The sequence below is a fragment of the Otolemur garnettii genome, unplaced genomic scaffold (genome assembly GCF_000181295.1).
Source record: "Otolemur garnettii isolate 467f Iridium unplaced genomic scaffold, OtoGar3 scaffold00008, whole genome shotgun sequence".
Taxonomy (NCBI): domain Eukaryota; kingdom Metazoa; phylum Chordata; class Mammalia; order Primates; family Galagidae; genus Otolemur; species Otolemur garnettii.
This window is the reverse complement of record NW_003852403.1, coordinates 10,176,743-10,200,906: the sequence shown is the minus strand read 5'-3', so window position 1 is coordinate 10,200,906 and position 24,164 is coordinate 10,176,743. Positions and strand designations below refer to the sequence as shown.

The window sequence follows — 24,164 nt, the reverse complement described above, 5'->3', positions numbered from 1 at the left end:
ATCCCGCTCGGCGCGGCCACCAGGGTAAGGAAAGGTGGGGAGCCTGTGCTGGAGGAAGTCCGCCCGCCCGCTTTGATTTCCAGAGATTTCGCGGCAGAGAAACCAGAATCTAGATGGGCAGCGGAGGCGGTGGCTGTTCTGCAAGGCAGTGCGCGCCCGGCTCTCCGCCCTTCCCTACCACGTGATTCCCGGGGACGCTTAGATTGGGGCTGAAGCGGGGATCACATGTTTCCTCTGTTTCACACTCAGTCTCTCCCCCCATCCCATTCTTACTCTCCCCTTCCACCCTCTTTCCTCTCCCCCTTGTTCTGTGGGCATCTCCACCCCTCCATCAATTGTCAATGTTCCTCGACCGCAATCAATCAGTTATTTGTCAGCTCTTGTCAATCCGCCCGTGATTTATGTCAGCTTTTGTTGCTGATTACAAGGCGGGTGCGACTTGAAGAGAAAAAGAGAGAGGGAGAGAGAGAAGGAGACGGAGAGGAAGGAAGAGACCGAGAGGGAACCGCAGGAGGGGGAAAAAGGAGCAATCTCCCGGGCTGGGTGTGTGTGTGTGGGGAGGGCGGTGGGCGCTATGAAAAAGAATGAAAGACGGGAAAGAGGCGCTCAGTGCCAGGAAAATGAATAGTGAGAGTAAAGTGCGCAGGTGCGCCCAGGGCGCTGAGAGGGGCGCGCAGACCTTGGGTGCGTGCCTCCCCTCTCAGGGTTGGAGAGGGATACACACCCTTCCACCCAGCGGGGCTTCGGTCTGTCGGGGTCGCGGAGTTGCAGGAGGTTCTAGTACCTGAGAGGGGCAGCGGCGACGTCTAATACGAGAAACTTCTCATCACTACCCCCTCCCGTAGTCCCTCAGGGGCGGGTAGCATGTAGACGTCAGGCTGCCACCCTGCTGCGGAAAGCCACCCTCGGTACTTCCCCGACCCCAAACTCGAGACTTTTCCTAAGAGGCACATTACCACGTAACCTTGAATCCTGTGGGTCAGTGGTGGAGTGAACGCCCCTCAATTCTTTGACCCCCTGAGATCGTAACCAGGGCCGAGAGGCTCTGAAGAGGAGGCCTGACGGTGTGTGTAAAGGGAGAAACGTCTCGAGCTCACTCATATCTCCTCCCCAGCCTTTCCCCACCACCCGCATCCCACAGGCTTGGGAACCAGGGCTACTTCAAGGCTGCTCGCTCGAATTTACCGGAATGCCGAGCTAGGACTGAACGACGCTGGGAGAACCCAGGGAAGAAACGAGAGAGGGAGGGGGCGGCTGACTGTGGGAACGCGGGTTTTTCCAGGGAAGCGGACCAAGACTGCCGCGTTCCCCTCGATTTGCACCGTCACTCGGGTTGTTTGGAAAGAAGAGGGGGAAGAGCTGTGCATGCCACCGTGTACCTGGATCTGGGTGCACAGTGCGTATGTATGCCTGAACTGCTGCGTGAGTTCTAAGGGCTTTGGTAACGTCCAGAGAAGAGTTCGAGGGTCATCTCCAGAAACTGCCAGAAATTGGAAGGGGTGAGAGGAGGACACACCCCCTTTCTTGGACAGACTTGGAACACTTTGAATCTCCCCTCCCCCACTTTTCCGCCCTGGCTCTTCTTTTGTTGTCAAGTCCTTTTGATAAATGGTGCGGCTGGGAGCGCTGGGGGCCGGGAGCCGGTAGGTGCCCGCGCAGGGGCGGGGGCCGAGCCCGGAGACCCAGTTTCCACCTGCGCGCACCCGGCGCTGAGCCGGGTACGCGCGGGGGCAGAGTCTGGAACCTGCCCTCGGCGGTGCCGGCCCTGGACTCTCACCACCCCGCTCCCCTCCCCCCTCTGTCTCTGTCTCCCACTCTGCACGGGTGCCGAGAACTTTTCTGGGGTGAGTTTTAGAATTTTTCGCGTAGGCGTTTTTTCCCCTGGGTTTTAATTTTATCCCTTGATTCTCCAGGTTGGTAACTTTATGTACTGATAACTTGACTAAAGCTAATTTGGAGAGAAGAGGGAAGTGAGGCCGTGTGTTTTGGGCCGGTGTGTGTGTGTGTGTGTAAGAACACACCTGCACTCAAGGAGGTTTGTATTATCTGTGCGACAAATGAGGAAGGTGAGTCGGTGGCGAGGCCACACGCAGAAGTGTAAAGGGTGTCTGAATGATCTTCGGGGAGCAAGTCCCAGGTGCCCGTTTCTGAGGGCGAGACAGCGTATCTGAAGCCGCTCTTCCCCTTCGGGTGTGTGTCTGCCTGTGTCACTGAGTGCTCGGCCGTCTAGATGTCGATTGGAAACCAACGCCAGTACTCTTAGCGGCACCAGGCTAGCCTTGGGCCGAGTGTCGCCGCGACCTCCCCGCGAGGCCGGGTCACTGAATGCTGGCAGCCGCAGCAGAGCTGGGGTGACCACAGGCTAGGGGCGTCCCTTCTTATTCTCCACCCCGGACGCAGCTTCCCCTCCCCTAATTCCACCAGCTTTCCTATTACACGGCTCAGGGAAGGCAGCCCCAGCACCCAAAGCCTGGGGGAGCCATAGACGGGTCCCGCATTCGCCGGTGCGGCCGCTCCGGCTGGTGGGTCTGCGCGGTGCAGTGTGGGCGCGGGTCGCAGACAGCGTGCGTTCGCTCGTCTCCGATCTCAACTCCAAATGTCCGAGCGCATGGGGGCGCCGGGGGGCCTCCGCGCCCTGGGCTTTGGGGAGGCGCCAGCGTCCGAGTCTGCGCACCTCACGCCCGGGACCAAACCCCCGAAGGCCCTGGGGCCAGAGGGTCTGGGTGGGGGTTATTAATTACCCTGCGCTGGGCCTAAAGCCTCCAACCCCCAGCAGCGGTTGGCGCGGGTGTCCTGCGGATTTTATTTGCACACAATGGAAATGATTTGTTTTCTCTAAAAAAAGGAATGGGCATGGCAGATATTTGAGCAGGGGGTGGGAGGAGGAGAAGGAAGAGCAGAGAGCTGAGGAAAAAAGTTTGAAAATGCCTTGAACTATTCACTGTCGAGATGGCTAATCAGTATTGAGGCCGGAGGGCAGGCGGGCCGCCTTTCACCGCCGCTTCCCTTTCATCTCGGGCTCGGCGGAGGCGCTCAATTAAAAGCCTATCAGTTTGTAAGTAAATCAACGCCTATCAGAGTTGTCACATCAAACAAAACGATTATTATTGCAGCCCGCCTCCCCTATTAATCTCCTTCGAAGATAATCCGCCTGACAGGTCAGGCCCGGCGAGCTGGAAAGCCTGGCCCAGAGCGCCGAAACAGTCCCGGACTGGCGTGCGCCCCCGGGGACCTCCCCAACTCTGGTCCTGCCCTCTGTTTGCGGCCCCCCAGGAAGGGGAAGAGAAAGAGCGCGCCGAGGCCGCTGGACCCAGGCCCGCCCCACCCGAGTTGGAGCGAGGCCCAGATTCGTCGGGCCAGAGGGGGACGGTCCTGAGCGGCCCTCTCCGCTTCTCGGGACGAGGGAGGAACGTGGCATTGCCGGAGCCGCGGTCTGGCCGGGCACCGGGGCTACCCCGCGGCCTGCGCTGTTCTCGGCTGGCCTTCCCTGGCTCTCCATTTCTTTTCTCTTTCTCCCTTCTCCTTTTTATTTCCTCTTCTGCTTCTTGGCTTCCTACCCCTTTTCTTCATTTCCTCTTCCTTTTCCCCTTTCTTACTTGCCAGAGAATGTTTCTTATTCTCGCTCCCTCCTCTCTGTATACTGTCTAAACCACTTCGTGCGCAGCCACACTCTCTGGAGTGGAGCATTCTCAGGGGCCGGGTTATTTCTCCTGTGGCAGGGTTGCCTCAGGAAGTGTGTGCAATTCCCAGAAACTCATGACAAATTTCTTACTGATTTCTCTCCAAGCAGGAGAAGCTGTGCTCCTGTTTAGGGGTTGGGTGCGTATGGAGGGGTGAAGGGAAGAGAGAGAGATATGATAGATAGATAGCTATTGAGATGAGTGGGCAGTTGCAAGCGCCCTATTCTGGAATTAGTATTTGGAGTTGGAATTTTATAGCTACAACCTGCTGACCTCGCTGTTGGAGTTGCCTGGGCTTTGCAAATACGTCTGTGGAGAATACTTACGGGGCACCCGGGCCTCGGTTCTGAGTATGTGAGAGGGTGCCTAGTATTTCATAAATGCACTCAGACAAGCTTCTGTTCCCAAATTGGAGCCCCAAAGGTCCAGTAGGGCCTGGTTTCTGGAGGGCTGCAGAAATTGTGGCCTTCTTCCCTGCGGCCTCCGCTTCGCTTTGGGACGCCTCTGCATTCAGCTCCACCCGCCCTGTTCTGAGGTCTTCCTCCAACTCCTTAGACTCAAGTGGCCACTGCTGGAGCTGGGTGGAGCCAGGATTGAAGGGTGGTTGAAGTGTAAGGGGGTAGGGCTGCCCGCGGCCCCCCAGGCCCTGTTACTTTACATACCATGCGGGGTTCAGCGCTGGGAAGGCTTTCTTTTCATGTCAGCACACTGGAGAACCCCAAGGCGCTGCAGTATCGGGCGTGCAGTGGAGCCTGTCAGCAGGCAGCGGGTCCAAGGCTGCAGGTATCCAGGAGAGCCCACCTCAGCATGCTCGGCACATGGGGCTGCAGGACCCAGGGCCCCCACAAAGGGATCCCGAAAACCCCTCACTTTGCCAGCACTTTCCACAGTTGAGCTTGTAGGAGTATTTATTTCTATGTCCAGAAATATTGTATTGATGCAGCGGCTCAATTACCTTCCCGCCTGCTTCTCTTAAATGTATTTACTTCACCTGTGCCAGCTGCAGGTATTTAAATAGCTGTGGTTCCCGCACCCCTCAACTATGCGGAACTCACTCTGGGTATAGGAAGTATTTGCTGAGTGGTTATTTGAAGCTAAGCTCTATCTTGAGCCTAGATGACACCCAAGCAGGGGCTGTAAAAAGGCACTTGCTCTAGATTTTTTCCAATTTAACTGTATGTACACACCAGGAGAATTTAAGCATATGGTACAGTCCCCTCTAGGTCTAAATATTCTGATGTGTTACATGTCCTTGAAGCTGGACGTGATCAGTGGTGTTCATACTGGACGTGGAGCCATTTATATCATTTCTATCTCTGCACTTACATAGGAATCTCGATCTAATAAATTCAACCTTGTCATTTTTAGAATCGACAGGATTTCTCCGGCTGTCGTTTGCCCTGCATTTACCCGAATAAATCCAACTCTCAAACATAAGGCAGGAAAAGGTTCCTGGCTTGCATATAAGTAGACGCTTGGGCTCATGTGGGCCCAGCGCAGGACCAGAGGGGGCTCTTATGGCCAGGAGGCTGAGAGTCCGGCCTCTGAAGGAGTCTGGACGACCGACGCCCCCAAGTCCAGCGGTCTCTCGCTGCCCAGCAGTGCCTGCACCCCCCCCCCGCCCCTCTGCCGGTACTTCGGAAACCTGCCTGACCAAGTCTGTCCTCGGCGAAAACTGAAAGCAAATTCGCCTGCAGAGGTAGCCCGAACTTTCTTAGACGCAAGTTAGCAGCCGAGATTGAGTGGAGGCTTGGGAAGGACAGCGCGCTAGTGAGAGCGTGTGCGGGGTGGACTGGGGAGGGAGAAATGAAGAGGACACCCGGGTGCTGAGCCTGGCTCGAGGCGAAATGGTAGGAAAGGCGCCTCATTTTCCTTATTTCGGGGCAACTCCTCGGCCCCTAATGGTAAAAATAGTTTCCAAGCTGCGGCGGACGCCCAGGACGTGTTTGTAGTGAGTGATCACCGTGAGGGAAGAGGAAGCTTTGGAAAAGTTGCAGACTTTTACACAGAATCGAGCGCCCGGCGGGGCTCCAGAAAGCTTGCGACCAGCTGGCTTTTTTCAGGGCGAAATAGTCAGGAATCAGCCTGGGTAACCAACTCCCTGTCCTCACCTCGCACCAGGGCTTAAATAACCTACTACCACTTGCGCTGCCAACATCCCAGCGCTGTGCTACGGTCGGTGGGCGAGGTCCGAACGCAGAGAGGGCCCACAAGACTTCTCTTCTCGGGGGCCCCAGCCCCGAGAGAGGCTTGAGCCGAGGTGGGAGGACTAGTGTGGTTTCCGCTTACGCTTGGCTGCCCAGACCCTCGTGGCAGTTCCCCCAAGACCCGGGAGCTAGCGCTTCCCCTAAGAGGCACAATCTTGGGGGGCCCGCTAGGGCGCAAAGTGCGCGCGCGGGCCGGCGCGGGGGCGGCCGCCAGTCTCTCTCCGCGGGGCCTGTCGCCGGGCCGGCCGCGGCGGGTGAGTGATGAGGGCAGAGAAGGGCGCCCATAAATCGCGGGTGTCAGGGCGAAAAACTCTCTTTATTGTCTGGGTGATGGATGGGCCCGGGGACGAGACACCAAATACTTCGTATCGCCTTTAAATGGGAACACATTTTCCGCGGCCATAATTCATGTTTTTTAAATAGAAAGTTTGAAATGTTGCCTATATTTCACCGGCTCTGACATATTTATGAATCGCTCTCTGCATGCAAATATCATTATTTAAAGCGCCAGGGAGAGCACGGGGAGGGGAGGAGGCACAACCCCCCAGGCGTGTGGGTGGTGAGCCGGGGAAATAGTGGAGGGGGCCTGTTTCCCTAAAGGGCAGATGACTAGGCGCGGGGAACAGAGGTCCGGAAACCGAGCGCACCCTGGGGCTTCCCTCCCGCCAGTGGACCCAGCACGCCGGCCTGGGGGAAGTGTTGGCGGCTTGATACCGAAGACAGGTTCCCGTCCCCTTTTAGGAGACCAGGGAATATTTTGCGTCCCTCTCCCAGGCCCTGATCCAAGCTGAAGCCACCTTTTCCAAGAAGAAAGTTAAAAAAAAAAATTTAACAAACTCAAATAATAATAACCCAACATGTTTCGTGTTCTTTGCCATTGCATCGATTTTATTGATTTTCATTCTGGAAACCTAGGACTGTGCGCGCCCGGGCGGGGCGGCTGTCAAAACCCAGTCACCACAGAGAGTAGGCGGGGGACAGTCTTCCAAAGCCGCCGCCCTACCTGCCCCCCTCCCCCGCCCCCATCTCACCGCTTCCAGGGGAAGACAGAGCCTGCGCAGGACGCGAGGCCACAAATGACTCGGCTCCCAAGCTCCGGAGGCTTCAGTCCCGCCCCGCCTCCCCAGTGCACTGCAACGCTTCCCGGGTCTGGGTACGCGTCCGCCCTCCCGGATCACCCACTGTCAGTATAAATGCTGCAAAAAAAGAAAAAACGCCAGGCATGTGCGGTAGGCCTCTCCCCTGCGGGTCCGGAGGCGCCCGCACCTGCACCCTCATTTGCCGAGACTTTACCTGTGCGCCCGCGGCCCGGCCGGTGACAGAGAAATGGGAGGGAGGGTCTGGGAGTGGAAGGGACAGAGAGCAGCGGCCAAGACAGCCAGAGGTGTGGACCCGGGGCCTCCTCCCCGTGCGGTTGTTGGGCCGGGCCCAGCCAGCTCCGGTGGCCGAATCGCGGCCGGGAGAGCGGCCGGGGTGGGGCGAGCGGAGCCGGGCTCGGGGGGCGGGGCGGGCCCGGCGGCACTTCCGCTGGGGGAGTGGCTGCCGTGACGCGCAGGCTCCCCTGCGGTCCGCCTCGGCGCCTTGCATCTCAGGCTGCGGGATCCTACACCCCCGCCCCGGGCCTGGTGCTGAACCCGGGTTTCGCGGGAGGGTGGTGGGCAGCTGCCTTTGGGGCTGCCCTTCTTGGAGCTTCTTTCTTTTTAAGTCGTAGGAACAGAAGCACCTACACTCTAACAGCCAGGCCCAAACTTGGCGTATAAATTTGCTCATATTTTGGTCATTGGTCCTGAGACTTGCCTGGGCCAACTAGATGTCAGGAACACAGTCCATGGTCACTGGTCTCCCTCATTTTTTAGGAGGAACAAAACAGAAACTAATACTTTTTGGTTGTTCATTTTGTGCCAGGTGCTGCCTAAGAGCTTTCTGTAAGAATTATGTCCTCACAGCAACTCTCTAAGGTAGGTTCAATGAACGCCCAGTTTTACAGATGAAATAATTGAGGCACGGGGAGAAGTTGGCCTTGCCTTAGGCACATCCCGTCTGCATTCTCATCCCTCTTTTTCCTTCTGTTTACGGGTTCCCCAGGCCATCACTCTGGGTGGGGGTGTAGGGCTTTTCCTTTCTGGACTCAGGGATTATGGGCTTGCTGGCCATGGCCACTTGCAGCGGGAGGGGTTCGAGTCAGCCTCTGGCCTGCTCAGCCTAGGTAGCACACAGCGCATTGAGTTTCCCCTGTTGTTCCTCTGTAGACAGAATGCTCTTTCTTAAAAAGCAAACCTGACCATCTTTCTCTTCTGCTTGCAAGCAACTGGGTTTCCAGTGTTCTCAGGATCTAGTTGAGCCTGCCTCCTGGGGCTGTAGGTCTTGGCTTAGTCTGCCCCAGCTTGCCTTTCTGCCTTTGTCTGCCGCCTCCTCTGCCCCCACCCCTGCAGTTCCCCAAATGTGCCAATGCCACTTCTCACCTCAAGGGCTTTGCTCATGTTTTTCCTTCTATCTGGAATGATTTTCTGTCCTTCTCTTCACCTGGTTCACTCCTCTTCCTCCAGGTCTTGGCTTATGGTTTACTTCTCTGCATACTCCCACCTCCTGTAACCCTCTCCCATAACAGGATTTCCTGTTGAGAGTCTGTCTCCTTCCCTGGATGGATGATAAAATCCCTGCAGGGGTGGGGGCTGGGGGCGGTAGAGACTGGAGCTGTTCCTTCAAGGAATGAATGAGGAAAGAGCATTTGTATGTACCATCAACTATGCCGAATGAATGAATGATTACTTATGAGGTTCACTGCACTTTGGGGGGCTACCAATAAATATTCTCTCTATAGCCTCACATCCCAAGATGTATTCCTTTTAATGAGGAAGATAACACAAATCCCATGAAAACTGAGGGTTATTTTGGATGTCTTAATTGTGAATGTAAAATGAGTGGATGCTGGAGGAGGCTTTCAAAGTGTCAGATGTGCTGGTTGACACAATTTAGTGGAAAAAATATATCCGCTCCATGACCACCCCTCCTAATATTCAGGTGTGTGTGTCTCAAGGCTTTACCTTGGGCCCCATTTCTTATTCCTCTCTTCACATTTATTGCTGCCACAGTTAAGTTCTTGTTAGTTTCTGACTGAGCTGCTGCTTTAAGAACCTTCTAACTGTTCTGCCCATCCTCAGCGTCTCCTGCCTCTAACCCATTGTACGTACTCCTGCTGGCTTAGTTTTCCTGACCACATCATGCCCTTGCTCAAAAATCTGCAGTGGCTCTCCACTGTTCACATGTAACACTTGACCCTTCATAATCTATATCCAAACTACCTTTTAAAAGCTGTAAATTGGATTCCAAGATTATTAAAGTAACATATGTTTACCTCACCCAGAAAAATGCTTGAAGATACATAAAGAAAAATGTTAAGTATCTTCCATACCTCCTCACCATTTTTTACCAAGTCTCCAAGTTTCCTTATTCGGCATTAACTGTCTGGGGTGTAGTTAACCACCCCTTTCACCTTGCTCCAGGCTTATATAAATAATACTCACGTATGTGGGGCTGTTATGTTATTGCTTATTTATAGAAAAAGATTATATTGTGGTCTCTGCAACTTGCTCATTTTTTCTTGATAAAAAGGGTGCATCTGTAGATACAGAGCTAATTTTTAAATTCTTTTTTTTTTTTAGCTATATAGTATTTAATAGGATGCATATACTCCAACTTAACTATTCCTTTATTAATGGGCATCTAGGTTGTTTATTTTTTTGAGACAGTGTGTCACTGTGTCGCCCTCTGTAGAGTGCTGTGGCATCACAGTTCACAGCAACCTCCAACTCTTGGGCTTAAACGATTCTCTTGCCTCAGCCTCCCAAGAAGCTGAGACTACAAGCACCTGCCACAACACCCCACTGGCCCGGGCCAGGTTTGAACCCGCCAACTTCGGTGTATGTGGTTGGCGCTGTAACCACTGTGCTATGGGCACTGAGCCAGGGGCATATAGGTTGTTACCAGTTTTTTTCCACTAATAAAATTTCTGTGTCTGTGTCCTTATAATCAGTGATTTTATTTCTATCGGACAGATTACCTAAGGTGGAGTTACCCATCAGCCAAATCAAATTTCTTTGTTTTCCTCACATGTCCTGTGTTTTTCCACTCTTGTCTCCTCTCCTGGAAAGCCTTTGTCCCCCATGTTCATATGACCAATTTCTAATTCTGCAGTGACCACATCTGATCCCAGAATTTAGCTCTGTTGTCCAGTGTCCTCCTCCTTCCTTCTTGCTCACCCTAACATTGTAGTAATGTACCAGGCTCAGGAAGTGGTTCAGGATTGCCATAGACCAGTCATGGCAATGAAAATCATGGATGGCTGTTTTATCTTTCCCAGCCATCCTTGTATTCTTGCAACTTGATGGCCATGCAACCTAGTTTTGGCAAATGAAGAACAAGTAGAAGTAAAGGGGTGGCACAGCAGGAGGGGGTGTTGGTAAATACTCTGTTTTCATGATCAAAGGGGATGATGATGCAGGTGGTTTGACCCCTCCCTTTACCCCTCTTTCTCCCTCCTTCCTTCTGTGAACTTGCATATAGAATCTGGAGCCATCGTGTAGTCAATCTTGTGACCACGAGGTCCAAAAAAACATAGAGACTTAATTTCAACATCATTGGGACAGTGAGCTACCTCCAGCATTCATCTTTCTCTAAAACCCTTACTTTGTTAGAAAAATGAAATTTTTATTTAAGTCAGCAAAGTTGGGGATTTTTATATTTGTGGCCAAACATATTCTTCACCTTCCCCTTTAGCAAGTATCATTTCCAGTGGTGTACCATTGGTCCAGAAAAGCTTTAGAAAGTTATATCAGAGATTTGCCTTCAAGCCTGGTTTCTGAAATATTCTTAGAAGCAAGCAAGTATTCTTATGGGGTGGCTTTGGTATTTTAGAATAGCCAAAAGTCACTTGATGTCAAGTGTGGTAATACCTTTAACTCTCAGTACTACAGTAAAGTATTGTACAGTGGACACGTAGTTGTTTTGTTTTTTACTTTCCTTCCTTTGGCTGCCTGGTGTCTGAATCCCTTTCTTGTATGTTGGAAAGCAGGGCCTGCTTCCAACTACAGAAGCTGAAGACACCATCCTCTTCCTCCCTGCCCTAGCTGTTGAGGCTCCACCAATCAGATGCTCTACCTGGGTCTCTGACTCTCAAGGAGGTGAACAAAGGGTTTGGAAACTCTTTCCGGCAGAAGCAGAGATTCTGAGCGCCCCCAGCAGCAGTGAGCCCAGTGCAACAGCATTGACTGTTGAGGAGAGGCAGCGAGGAGAGGATGGTTACTGCTGTGTCCACTCAGATAGTGGCCTAACTAGACTCTTCTAGCAGCAGGACCAATTGCATCTCCATTCCCAGCCACTGTCAGTTCCTGCCTATTTTCCAAGTTTAGGTCTCCAGTCTTCTCAGTGCTTCTGTGAATTTTCTGATAGATTGCTTAAATTAGCTAGAGCCAGTTTCTGTCACTCACAACTAACAATATCAGCTGATTTGCTAAGCCTGGCTCTTCAGACGACTTCTAAACAGCCTTCATGGTGATTACTTCTTAGTGGTGCCCGTGGGTTCCTCGGATGGTCCTAATGTCAGATCACAACACCAAACAACTTGGCTGAATACCAACCCAGCCAGGTAATGATTTCAGCTGAAAAACTGGTCAATTCAGTAAAGAAAATCAGTCATGCCAGAATTGAGTGAGAGAATCATACCTGGTCTTATCAAATGCCTACTGTGTCCTGGTTACTCTTCTAGGTAGTTTTACATTACTTTCTTCGCCTCTTACCAAAGTCAGGTAAGAATATCTCTACTTTATGTCTATCCCTCTCCTCCTACAAGCATGCACAGCGCTCAATATGCCTGATTAAGGTCCCAAAGGCATCAAAGGACACTGTCAAGGTCGACCACCTTAGGTGACAATCAACTCTGATTCTTCTCAGAATTCAAGTGCCTGGCACCTTGGGGTGCTCAAAAAAGTATACGTAGGACGCAATTAGTGGCATGGAAACACTTCTAGGCTACGTTTCCTTGGGAAGGTGGTGATCTGAGGCATGTAAGGTCTTGTGCGAAAATGGGGATAGCATCAGGGAAGAGGTGGAAGGTTTGCACTGCACTCGGCCTAGACGCTTCACGTCTCTGGGCTCAGTGTTTATTCGTCCCTCTTTTTTCTGTGTCTAACCTTGCTTCTTCCCTTCTTTTCCCCACACCTTTTCCAAGGATTAATTAAGGGCACAAACGAATCAGCCTACTTTTATTCCCTTAAGAGTCTACCAGGTATTGTACATCAACAGTATTCAATAAATACCTGTAACACAAATGCATTTCGAAGCTGTTTCTCAGTCCCCACCTTTGCTACTGAACATTCTGTTCTCTGGGGACTGCAACTACATGGTTCTTTGGCCACATTCACCAAGTTTCACTTGAAGAGCCAAAGGTCTTGTCACGTTCTCAGTTCCCTGTCCTAATTCTTCAGAAGAAAAGGGGTCTTTCTGCCACCCAGTAGGGATGAAGGATGTGGGGTGAGACGTGGCAGCAGTTGGCTGATGTGAGGTGGGGTGGGGTTTGGAGGGATCTGGTAGGGATCAGCTCTGACAGAGCACTGGGGTCCTTTTTGACCTCTTCCCCTTTAATAATTAGTAGCACCAAGATTGTGTTGACTCCTTTTCCCTTTGAAATGAGAGCTCCATAGGCACCTATGTAATGAATGAACAAGCCTGCAGAACCTGAATGGGAAAGGAGTTAGTGAACTAACTGAAAGAATGAGGCCAGCAGTCACGGGAACCAAATGTAGATTAGCCCCAAATGTCACAAAGATAAAGAGTAGGGAAATAGGGACTTTCTAGGAAGGATGGCGTTCTACCTTCCCAAACACTGCCCGGAACCCCCCACGGACAACTCACTCTCTACCACAAAGCATCTCATACACCTCAGCTCCTCTCCTTCAATCTTATGTCAAAGCTTCCACTGTCCCTGAGGACCAGCACCCCCCCCGCATCCTGTCTTTGCTCTAGGGGTTCCCTCCTATGCCCTCCAGCTCAGGACTGCACTGCCCCATCCCTGCTTCTGTCAGAGTAGTGCACGGCGCTTCAGCACACAGGGGGCTCTGGGGTCCGACTGCTTGATTCCAAAGACCAGTACTTCCACATTTACTAGGTTCATGACCTGGGGCAAGGTTCTTAACCTCTCTGAAGTTTTAATTTCCTCTTCTGCAAAATGGATGTAATAATGGTCTGTACCTCCTATGGTCCATGAGTAAATTAAATGAGACAACCCATGTGCCTGGCACATAGAAAGTGCTCAAAGTGGTCATTATTATTATTATTACCACCCTGTGTTCTCTTTGACCTCTGAACCCCTGGAGTGCTGTCTGTGCTACTCATCTGGCACTTAATTATCTCCTAATTGATGATATCTTTTATTAGCTTTTAAAATTCTTGTTTAACTTTGTGTTTTTGTTTATGTGTGTGTGTTCAACTTTCCAATTAGATCTTAAGCTCCTGCAGGCCCAAACCAGCTGCCTTCTTTATATCCTCAACACAGGCTAGCAAAGGACTAAGTAAAAGGCAGGCACTAATTAATGAACACTTATTAAAACGAGTAATAAAACATCCAATGTCCATATAGTTTTTTCACAACCAGGAGCTCCCTTAATCCTCATGACAATCCTGTAAGGCATATGCTGTTATCCCCATTTGACGGATGAGGAAACTGACGTTCACAGAGAGGAAATCACTTGCTTGAGTTCCAAAGGTCAGGGCTCTTTACAGCTCTGAGGAACCTCCTTCAGCCTTCAGAAATCTGGCAGTGCCTCCCTTTAGGACTCTGATGACTTGGTTCAGCATCACTGACAGCTCTTACATTCTTTCCATGTGCTCATAGGGAGAAAGGTTGGAGATATATCATTAAATGGAAAAAGTTAGTTATGAACAGGGCATGCACAGCCCCACAGTAAATGCATGTCATAGGAAGCAGGCTGCAAGAGCATCTGTGGGCCTGTTGGTCATCTTAACAGCAGGATTCTGGATGATATTAACTTCCTTTTTGCTCACCTGTGATTATTACTACAGACATTTTATTACATTTATAAATAGAGAAAAAACAAGTTTTGTTTGCATATTTTAACAGAGGCAACGACATAGCTCCCCTTCCCCTGCCTTTTACTAAAAAATGCTCTGGAATCAAGGCAACCTCTTTCCTCTCCCGTCCTCCCTCCCCTCTCTGAGCCAGGTGGGCAGAGACCCATCCCTGGCACTTATTAGTCACAGGTTTGAAATGCAGGAGTGGGTTGGGGAGGGAGCAGTGATTGGTGTGGGGTGGGAATTTGGGGATTCTTTTATGCCCTGCATCTCAGAGGCTGACAGGCTCCTGAGGGGTGGAAATGACTAGTAATTAGTGAACCCTCTCTTCAGCACACACTAAAGACACACTTCACAGTCTCTGTGACCTCTGCGGCCCGGTGAGGCTTTGTTATGTAGATGCTCTTAATTGGGTGAGTCACTGCAAACAGCTTCAGGAGAGCGAACTGTGGGCTGTTTCAGGGAGGCGTCCTACCAGGGGTTCTAACTCAGGAACTGGGTGGGGGGAGCTGGTAGCAATGGCCTCCAAGTAACTTTACCCCCACCCTCACAGGAGTGAGACGTGGTCCCCACGGCTTGGAAGTCAGCACAGTGAGCTCGTAGGGCACCTTTAGTATGAAGAGTGTTAACCTATAGCCTCCATCCTTCTCTTCCTCTCTCTTTCTTTCCTTCAAAGTATATTAATCATCTATTCTGGGCTAGGCTGGGATATTTTGAGATATAAACAGGGATCCTTCCATTTCAGGAGCTCACTACCTAGTTGGGAAGTCAGGAACATGTGATACCACCAAACAGTGGGCATCAATGCCAGGCACATGGAAGAGGCATTAAAATGATATTTCAGATGCCTGAAGTAGTCACTGAAGGCAGGAGCACCAGGGAACCTTGTCCACAGGGCAAGCAGGACTTAGACAAGAGGGGATCCCAGGATGTGGAGACATGAACAAGGACACCATCTGGTCACCTTCACACCCAAAATTGTGGCCTCAGCTGGTCTCAACCATCAGAGGTATGGAGGTAGCACAGGAAGGACTTACTGAACACTCGAACGTGCTGCTGGTGGTCAGACAAAGTCTGATCTGATGCTTCCCCAGATGATCCCAGGCTGAATGGGTCATCATGTTGTCCCATTGTCTCTCCCCAAGAGATGGGCACAATGCATAAAGACTCTTAAAAGCCATCATGTCCCAGAGAGAACTCATTCCCCCCCCCACCCATAGTCCATGCATCCAGTACTTTGGTGAATGATGCCACCTTGGCTCCTCCACCCTCTGCTCCCAAGCAGGCGTTAAGTCAAGACAGCGAGATTTCCTTTCCTTGTCAGAGCGGCTCTTTCTCTGCAGGTCCTCACCACTCTTCCTGAGGGTATGGGGTTAGGCATGCTTTCAAAGCCTGCGAGACATTTTCCTGATCCTACTCTCCCTCCTCCTCTCCACAACTGTTAGGCTGGTTGCTCTAAAACACAAATAGGATTATTTTACTCCCATTGTCCTCCAAGTGAGGCTTGCACAGCTCTTTACCATCTGAGACTTGTCCGTTTTGCTGTCCACATTGTCAAGATCCCCAATGGCCCCCATGTTGTTAAATCCTGTTAATTCTCAGTACTCTATTTACTTGGCCTTAAGCAGCACTGGACACAGTGGATCATGCCCTTTTCCTTTTGGTCCTTAACATTTTATTTCTAAAATTTTCAAACTTATGAGAAAATTTAAGGAATAGGACAATGAGTGTCCAATACCCTTTACGTCGTAGACTCTCCTATGTGGCTAACCTTTTGCCACATTGCTTTTCTTGAAAGCTGTGGGCATCTTGATCTCTACCCCTAATTTCTTCACCTTTCATTTCCTAAGGAAAAGGATATTCTCTTACAAAACTACTATACGATTAGCACAACTAAGAAAAGTAATGTTAATCCACTATCATCAGTAATATCATCAAACAGTTCACATTTAAATATTCCCACCTGTCCCTGACATCTCTTTTTAACTGCTACTCCTGCCCCACCCAGTTCAGAAAATTCTTCTTATTCAATAAAGGTGCAAGCTTCCTCCTTGGCTGTCACGTCTCCTTAGTCCATTTTATCTAGAACAGTCTTCCTAGCCTTTTTTTCTTTCATGATATTGACATTTTAGTCAGTCTAGCCCAGTTGTCTTATAAAATATTCCACTCTCTGGATTTGTCTGTTTCCTCATGAGTGGATTCTAGTTAAACACTGTTGGCAAGAATAGCGTGCGGGTGGTGTGTACTCCCCACTGAATCCCATCAGAGGTCCATAATGTCAGGTTGTTTCAACACCCTTGAGATGCTAAGTCTGAGCTCTAGGTTAGGGTTGTGACTGCTAGATCTCCCTGCTGCGAAGGTACACGCTCCCCTTTGTAATTAATTATGGGCTAGTCACTCCATGCTTTCAACACCTCCCGATCATCCTTGGCTGAATGGGTCATCCCCTTGGGAACCTCATCGTTTCTTGGCTCCCAGGTCCTTCTATGCCTTTGGGTCTTCCTTACCTCTCCAGTTGCCCCTTCTCAGTCTCTTTGTGGTTCTTTCATTATCCTTGACCTCTAACTGTTGGAATGCTCTGGGCCCCAATCATCAGCTCTTTGTCATCCTGTCTTGTGGCTTTATATGCCATCTAAAAGCGGAGGATTCCCAACATTTCTATCTCGAGTCCAGACCTTTCTCCTGAGTGCCACACTCATGTATCCAGCTGCCTCTTTGACTTCTCTACTCATAGGCCTCAAAGTTGTCTGGAACTTATTAGGTCCAAAAATGAACTCTTGCCCCCTTCCTCCTTGAAATGATCTCATCCATCCCAGTATGAGAATGCTATCCTTTCAGGGGCCCACACTGAAATGTTGCAGTTACCCTTGTGTGTTTCTCACACCTTCCATGTCCAGTTCTTCAGAAGAATCTGTTGATGCCATCTGCAGGGTCCCTGTGATAGCCTGCTCTCCCTGCTTCTGCCCTTCCTTCATAGCAGCCAATGCAGTCTGTACAAAACATGACTCAGATCATGCCTATCCTTTGCTCAAGTCTCCCTGTCCTATTGGAGTTCAAACCCAAGTCCTAATCTCAGTCTGTCCAGCCCCATCTGATCTTCCCTCCACCATCTACCATGTGGCTTTATTTACCATTACTCTCCCCCTCATTCACTTTGGACATTCTGATATGTCCCACATTTGCCAGGCACTCTCCCCACTCAGGGTCTCTGTATTTGCTGTTCCCATTTTGGGGAACACCCCCCACACCCCCGATCTCCTGGCTTTCTCACTTCTGCAGGTCTCCGCTTTAGTGTCTCTTTCTCAGTGAGGCCTTCCCTGATCACCTGTCTCCCTTTCCTGCTGTGTCAGTCTCTGCAGCTCTCCTCACCACCTGACACACTGTTCTTTGTTATCATATATTCCCTCACTGAAAGTCAGCTCCACAAGGGTAGAAACTTTGTTTTTTTACTGCTCTGTTCTAAATTCTGAAATGAATTTAGATTCATGTCAGGCACACAGTAGGTGTTCAACAAATATATTTTGATGAGTGAATTGACTAGATAGATTTCTGGCATGTTAACATAAGATATACACCCTCTTGGGGGGTCTAAGGAAGTACTGATGGTCTAAAGCAGTGATTTTCAACTGGTGTGCCTGTGCCATGAGAGGAACTTAGGTGTGCTGAGAAAAATTTTAAAGATCATTAATTAAATTATTTTTGAAAGAAGTTCAAAGCACAGTAAGTGTATTCTTTTTTTTTTTTTTTTTGTCTGAGATAGCTTCTCACTCAGGGTAGAATGTCATGCATCATCATAGCTCACAGCAACCTCAAACTCATGGGCTCAAGAGAGCCTCCTGCCTCAGCATTCTGAGTAGCTGGGACTACAGGCACTCACCACAACACCCAGCTTGTTTTTCTATTTTTTTTGGAGAGATGGATGGGGTCTCACTGTTGCTCAGGCTGCTCTTGAACTGCTGAGCTCAAGCAATCCACCCACTTCAGCCTCCCAGAGTGCTAGGATTATAGGTGTGGGCCACCATGCTTTGCCTTTCTAAGTCTTTTCTTTTTGATCAACATAATCTAAGTGTGCTGTGGAAGTTTAACTATAGGCTCAAGTGTGCCATGAGATTAGAAAGGTTTGAAGTGTCTGCATTCTCTATCAGCTACTTGTAGTTATTTCAGTGAGATAGGAGAGCAGGCTGTGCCCAGGGATGGGTTGTGGGGTTCAGACCATGGCATGAGACAGGACACATGAATCTAAGGCTGGCATGTGTCTCATGGGATCATGCACTTACTTGTATGTTAGTATGCTTTTGCTTGTCTGCAAGTCTTTCCCTGTCATGTGTAAGGGCTAGTGATCCTCTGTGTTTCCCTCACCAAGAAAAACTGCATATGCTTTATCGGGCTATGAAACCTCTGTGTATCTGTGAGTGACTCTCTCAGCTGCTGCATCTGGAGGCCTTAGCCCTCCTATGATTTTGGGCCCAGGCGCAAATCAAAGCCAGGTGCAGCTGTACTGAGATACTCCTTTTTCTGGCTGGGTGACACTTTGCCCTTGGAAGCACTCAAGTTCAAGTTCACCACTGGAGCATAAGCAAAGTGACAACATGCAACTAAGAGAGTATGTTTGCTCTTCTCCCTGCCCAGAAAACCTTTCTCCCAGGTCTTCCCATGGCTGGCTCCATCTCATGATTCAGGCTTCAGCTTGAATGTTGCTCCCCTGAGAGAGGCCTGTCCAGAACATTCCACAGCTGTCTGAGGCTGTGCAGTTTGTGCATCACAAAAGCATTGTGCAGAGGAGGTGAATGAAGCCAAAAATCCATCCTGTGCTCTGCTCCTCAAGGATTTCATATAAGAAAGGCTGTGAAGGGTGAGCAGAGACCTTGGACACTGTGCCTAAGTTAGCACCTTCTACCTCCCAAACTCGCTCTCACGTTGTCCACTTTAACACATTCACGTAATTTGTAAGGGTCAAATCAATGTAACTGGGATATTTACCATTTAAATATTTGTCTTTTCTTTCTGCCTGCAGTTCCTAACCCGTGAGCCACAGACCAGTACCAGGCAGTGGCATGTTAGGAGCTGTGCTGCATGGCATCACTGAATTCCACCTCCTGTCCCATCCTCCCCCCAAATCTGTGGAAGAATTATTTTCCATGAAATTGATCCCTGGTGCCAAAAATCTTCCAGTCTGTAGCCTGTTAGGAAATGGGCTTGGTTTGGCTTCCATAGCTCAGTGGTTAGAGCTCCAGCTACAAGTACCAGGATTGGTGGGTTTGAACCTGGCCTGGGCCTGCTAAAGAATGACAACTACAACAAAAAAATAGGAGTGGTGTTGTGGCTGGGGCCTATGGTCCCAGCTGCCTGGGAGGCTGAGGCAAGAGAATCACTTAAGCCCAAGAGTTTGAAGTTGCTGTGAGCTGTGTGATCCATGGCACTCCACTGAGGGTAACAAGTGGGACTCCGTCTCAAAAGAAAAAGGAAATGAGCTGCATAGGAGATGAGTGCTGAGCTAGGAAGGGAAGCTTCATCTGTATTTATAGCTGCTCTCCATCACTAGCAGCACTGCTTGAGCTCTGCCTGCTGTCCCACCTGCCACCTCCCATGCCCCCACCCCCACCTGTGGAACAATTGTCTTTCATGAAACTGGTCCCTGGTGCCAAAAAGGTTGGGGACTGCTGCTTTGTGCTAGAAACATTAGAATTAGTCTGTTTTGAAATGTACATAAGAGATGGGCATGCTTACTTGCATTTTTTATTTTAGTAACCAAAAATGTCCTTAGATCAGCCAGTTTGGATTTGAGGAAACTGAGGACCTTCAGAATGAATGGATTCATCCTTGGGCACTCAGCAAGTTAGTAGCAAAGCTGGGTCTTGCTTGAACCCAGAACTCCTAGCCACAGAAGCAGTGACCACAAGACCTGACCAGGGTCAGCCTTCGTCTGGCCCCCATCCTCTGGCACTGCTGGTGCCAGGTGCATTGACACTTGCTTTGCCCCTGGCTCACAGCTCTGAGGAGAGCCTAAGTTTTTTTTTTGAGAAGTGGGAAGAGACTTGGCATTGATACTGGTAAATCATCAGAACCTCAAGTATACATTATTATTATTGCCCCCCATATATTCTAAAATAATCCTTGTAAATAATTATAAAAATAAATCTCAGTGACAAATTTTTATTTTATTTCCAGGAACACATTTATTCATCCTAATCTCTTCAGGGGTAGGACAAATTGGAGCACTGGGTAGTGAATACAATTTGCAAATAGGCAATATAAGTAGAGAGAAAATTAATATGTATTCCTCAGCGCTCTAAAAGGAGAGGAAGAACATTAATAGCCATTTCCTTGCAGATATAACTTTGAAAATGTTATTTCTGATCCATCAGCGTGGGGCTCCACATAAGGAAAATGGTTACAACGTGACAAGAAGCGATTAGATGTGAAATGGCATCTTTCAGGTGCTCCTCCCAGCTGCCTCATCCTGTTTTTAGTAAGTCCTGTTTTCTTTTCTGGTCTGGGGTCACAGGTTCATTTGCGGGGCGATCTTGGGCAAGTCCCTTCCTCTTACTAGGCCTCAGTTTCACCATTCAGTAGTTGTGGTAGGTTATTCTAGAGCAGTGAGTTTTGAATGATCATCAGTCATCAACTTTACGGGGATCTGAGAAAGACATAAACGGTAGGGTACCACCTGACTGACCTGACTGCCAAATTCTGTGTATTTAAGTTGATGGTGGGGGAAGCCCTCTCCAAGCAGAACCTCTCCAAGTCAAGCTGAGATTCTGGAAGGGTGGCCCCCCCTCACTGGAAATGTACAGTAGGGCGGGTTCCCTATGAGCCTCTCCTCCCACTCAGAGATGACTTGACTTGCCTCCTGAGCTCAGCTGAGGACTTGGACTTTTCCAGTAAGTTCCTGAAAAATGAGGAATAATATTTGTCTCTCATCGCTGTTTTCAGGATTTGTTAAAATAATGCTAAGATAGTTTTAATAGTCTTTTTCTTGCCCCTTCCATGCCCATCTCTTTTCTTATTTTTAATTACAACATATGCATGTTGCAAAAAATCGCAGAAGAAATGGAGTGAAAAGCAGAAGCCCCTTTCCCCCCTCCCATCTGCCCCAAACCCACTCCCTTCTCCACTCCCAGCTGTTTGTATCTTAATAAAGGAACAACAACAAAACCTGTTAACCCCAAAAGAAGGAAAGCTGGAGGCACTGGGGATTAATAAAAGTAATAATTAGAAAAACTCATTTTAATTCAAGTAAAGAGGAGGGGGAGAGAGGAGGGGGGGCTTGGAGTGCTCCCACTTAATGGGCACAATGGAGGGGTGTACGGCACAACTTTTGGGTGTGGGACACAACTACAAGAGAGACTCTAACAAATTCAAATATTGTGACTTGGTTGTTGGTACCCTCGCATTAACCCGAAATTTTAAAAAGTAATAATATTACAATAGTAAATAATAAATTAACATTTGTGAAATGGATACTCATGCTAGATATTGTGATGGTATTTAATATACATTTCAAAAATTCAATTTGTGATTGCGAGACATTGGAGGGTTTTGAGTTCAGATCATTCTTAATCCGCTCACAGATGTACAAGTACTTGGGAGAAGATCCTGGAAACTTCTTCTCTTTCTTACGCTTCCCAAACTCTCTCCTTTAGGCTGAAAGGAGGCTGCTTCAGCAACAAAGAGCATTTCATATGCAGACATCCACTTTTTTTTTTAAACTGAAATCTGAATGTGGTGAGTCTGAACTAGAGGCTGGGGCATGATTAATTACGGCAACCATCTTAACCTGCCCAGAAGCTGGGCCTGAAAGAAATGAGGCCAGGCTGAAGAGAAACAGCTAAGGACCGGTAGGAATGCTAACAGACCACCTTCAACCGGCCCTGTTCTTCTCTCAGCTGCTAGTAAAAAGGGTTGGAAGATTTAAGGAATCTGTTCCTGTCTCACTGGTCCTGGCCAACCCCAGAATCAACTCTCTTGATTGGAAATAAACAGGATCTTCCTTTTGTCCCCAGGAATGTGATGGAGGAAGGACTCTAAGGCAAGGGCCCTCTTCTGCCAAAGAATGATAATAACAACAATGATGACAGTAGAAATAAAATATTACCCTCTTCATCAAGGGTGAAGAAGAATGTCCAGTTGTGTGTTGAACCTTCTTGCCTCGGTGTGCCCCTCTGATTGCTGCAATGTGTGATTTCTAAAGCAGTGAGTTTTGGATGACCATCAGTCATCAGTTTTGGGGGGATCTGAGAAAAATATAGAAGCCAGGACACCACCTTACTGAACTGGCTACCATATATTTTAGTTGAATCCACAGGTCCAGAATGTTCAGCCGAGGTCTGATCTGAACTTTCTATTTTGTGGCCCTCCTGAGTACACTTGTACAAACTGGGCTGTATGCTTCAATGTGGGGTTCAGAGACTAGGATCACAAGGACAGCACTTCTTGTTGACAAGAACTGCAAATGACAGGGTGTAAGCCTGACCACCTCTCCTATAGGGTGTGTATCAGTCTGGTCTAGCCCTAGTGCCTACCATGGAGCCTGGTCCCTGGAAGCCAGGGCAGAGGCTGTGGAGTAAGGCAGGGCAGCACAGGGGATGTGGACAGCTCACTTCTCATCAGTCCCTGAGTGGGGTTAGGGGACCAAGGAAGAACCTGGATGATGGCATGAGCCTATCTTGTCCCTCCATCCTCCGAGGGCAGGAGTGGGAAAAGCTGCCTTCAAGACAGAGCCCCAACAAGACTTGTCTCCTATGTTGCTTCTTGTAAACTCCTTGTAAAGGAATCATTTGTTTACCTCCCTCCCTAAGGGAGGCCCAGAAGAAGAACTTCACCTTTACGATTTCTATGTGATTTTCCTTTTTGTTCAAGATGGTGATTGGGAGGCAAAAGGAGTCCACTCCCACCCCTTTCAATTCCTGGGTCCAAGGACACAGATTCTTTTTCTCCATCTCCTTTCCCCCTCTTCCTTTTCCTCTCCTTTCTCCTCCTTCTACTCCTTATTCTCTCATTCTGAAGACTAACTTCTAAAGCTGAGGGCAGTAAAGAGAGCCGAATCCAGTCTATTTCTGCTCCCCCCTCAGCTACATTCAAGAAATTACTACTGTTGTGGTCTGGAGGTTTGTATCTCCTCCTCTGCCCTCCAAATCCCTTTGTGGAAATCCTAGCTCTCATGGTGATGGCATTAGAAGGTGGGGCAGGTGATTAGGTCACCAGAGTGGTGCTCTCATGAATGGGATTAATGCTTTTATAAAAGAGGCCCCATGTGAAGGCACAGTGAAGACCGTTGTCTGTGAACCAGAGAGTGAGTCCTCACTATACAGCTAATCCCGGTTGCCTTTCTCTGGCAGCCCCTAGAACTGTGAAAAATAAATTTCTATTGTTTATAAGCTTCTCAACGTATGGCATTTTGTTATAGTAGCCTCAACACACTAAGACAACTCCTTTCCTCAAGAACATTCAATAGCTGCCTATTGTCATTGGTTTACATTTCTAACACTAAAGCCCACCTCAATCTGAGCTATGCTGAATTATTTTTGTGATTTCTCCACATGCTCCTTCCGCATATAGTCAACTGGTCTTCTTGGTGTGCTCACCAAGTAAAGACAGGAGGGAGTGGGGAGGCACTTCCAAACAAAACTATCAACTCCTGTAAAACCAAGGAGAGGATGGGAAAAGTGGAGAGGAGGGTGAGAAGGCTGGACTGGTAAGGACTGATGAGATTCTAAGAGATCTTCAGGGGACATACCAGAGATTTAGGATTGTATTATAATACAATGTATTATAAAATGTCTTGATGGGGAGGTCTTTGACAGATTTTAGGTAGGGTCAAATTGGGCTTTTATAATGCTCACCCTGGGAATATGTGGAGAAGTTGACAGTAGTGGGGGAGGTCTAAAAAGGGAGAGGAGATTCCTGCCCACTTTGGTGTCATTAGTAGATAGTGCCAGTGCCTGCAGACCATCTATGCTCAGAAGGCAGAGGCGTGGATGGGAAGACCTCCAGCAACTCCCTTCTACTGGGGGAGGGGAGGGTAATTCCCCACTTTCCTCTCTGAGTGGGTTTGGGCTTGCTTCCCTGTGAGTCCTCTTCTATCAGTCAAAGCCCTTCTAGGAAGGCTGAGGTGAAAGGTGGTGGGGAGGCCAGATCATGACTGTCTGGGCCTGGGCCCACTTCCTCCTTTCTAGGCAGGAAAGACAGACAA

At 49.2% G+C, this 24,164-nt stretch overlaps 1 long non-coding RNA gene across 2 annotated transcripts; it reads left to right on the top strand.

The window, feature by feature from the left end:
- Positions 1–1,811: 1,811 nt before the first annotated feature.
- LOC111723146 lies at positions 1,812–23,349 on the top strand. Of its 2 annotated transcripts, XR_002771745.1 has the most exons (4): positions 1,812–1,844; positions 7,793–7,845; positions 20,303–20,441; positions 21,616–23,349. It is a non-coding gene; the product is annotated as an uncharacterized LOC111723146 (long non-coding RNA). The 2 variants fall into 2 exon arrangements; XR_002771744.1 differs by lacking the exon at positions 1,812–1,844 and having other exon boundaries at positions 7,577–7,845.
- Positions 23,350–24,164: the final 815 nt, after the last annotated feature.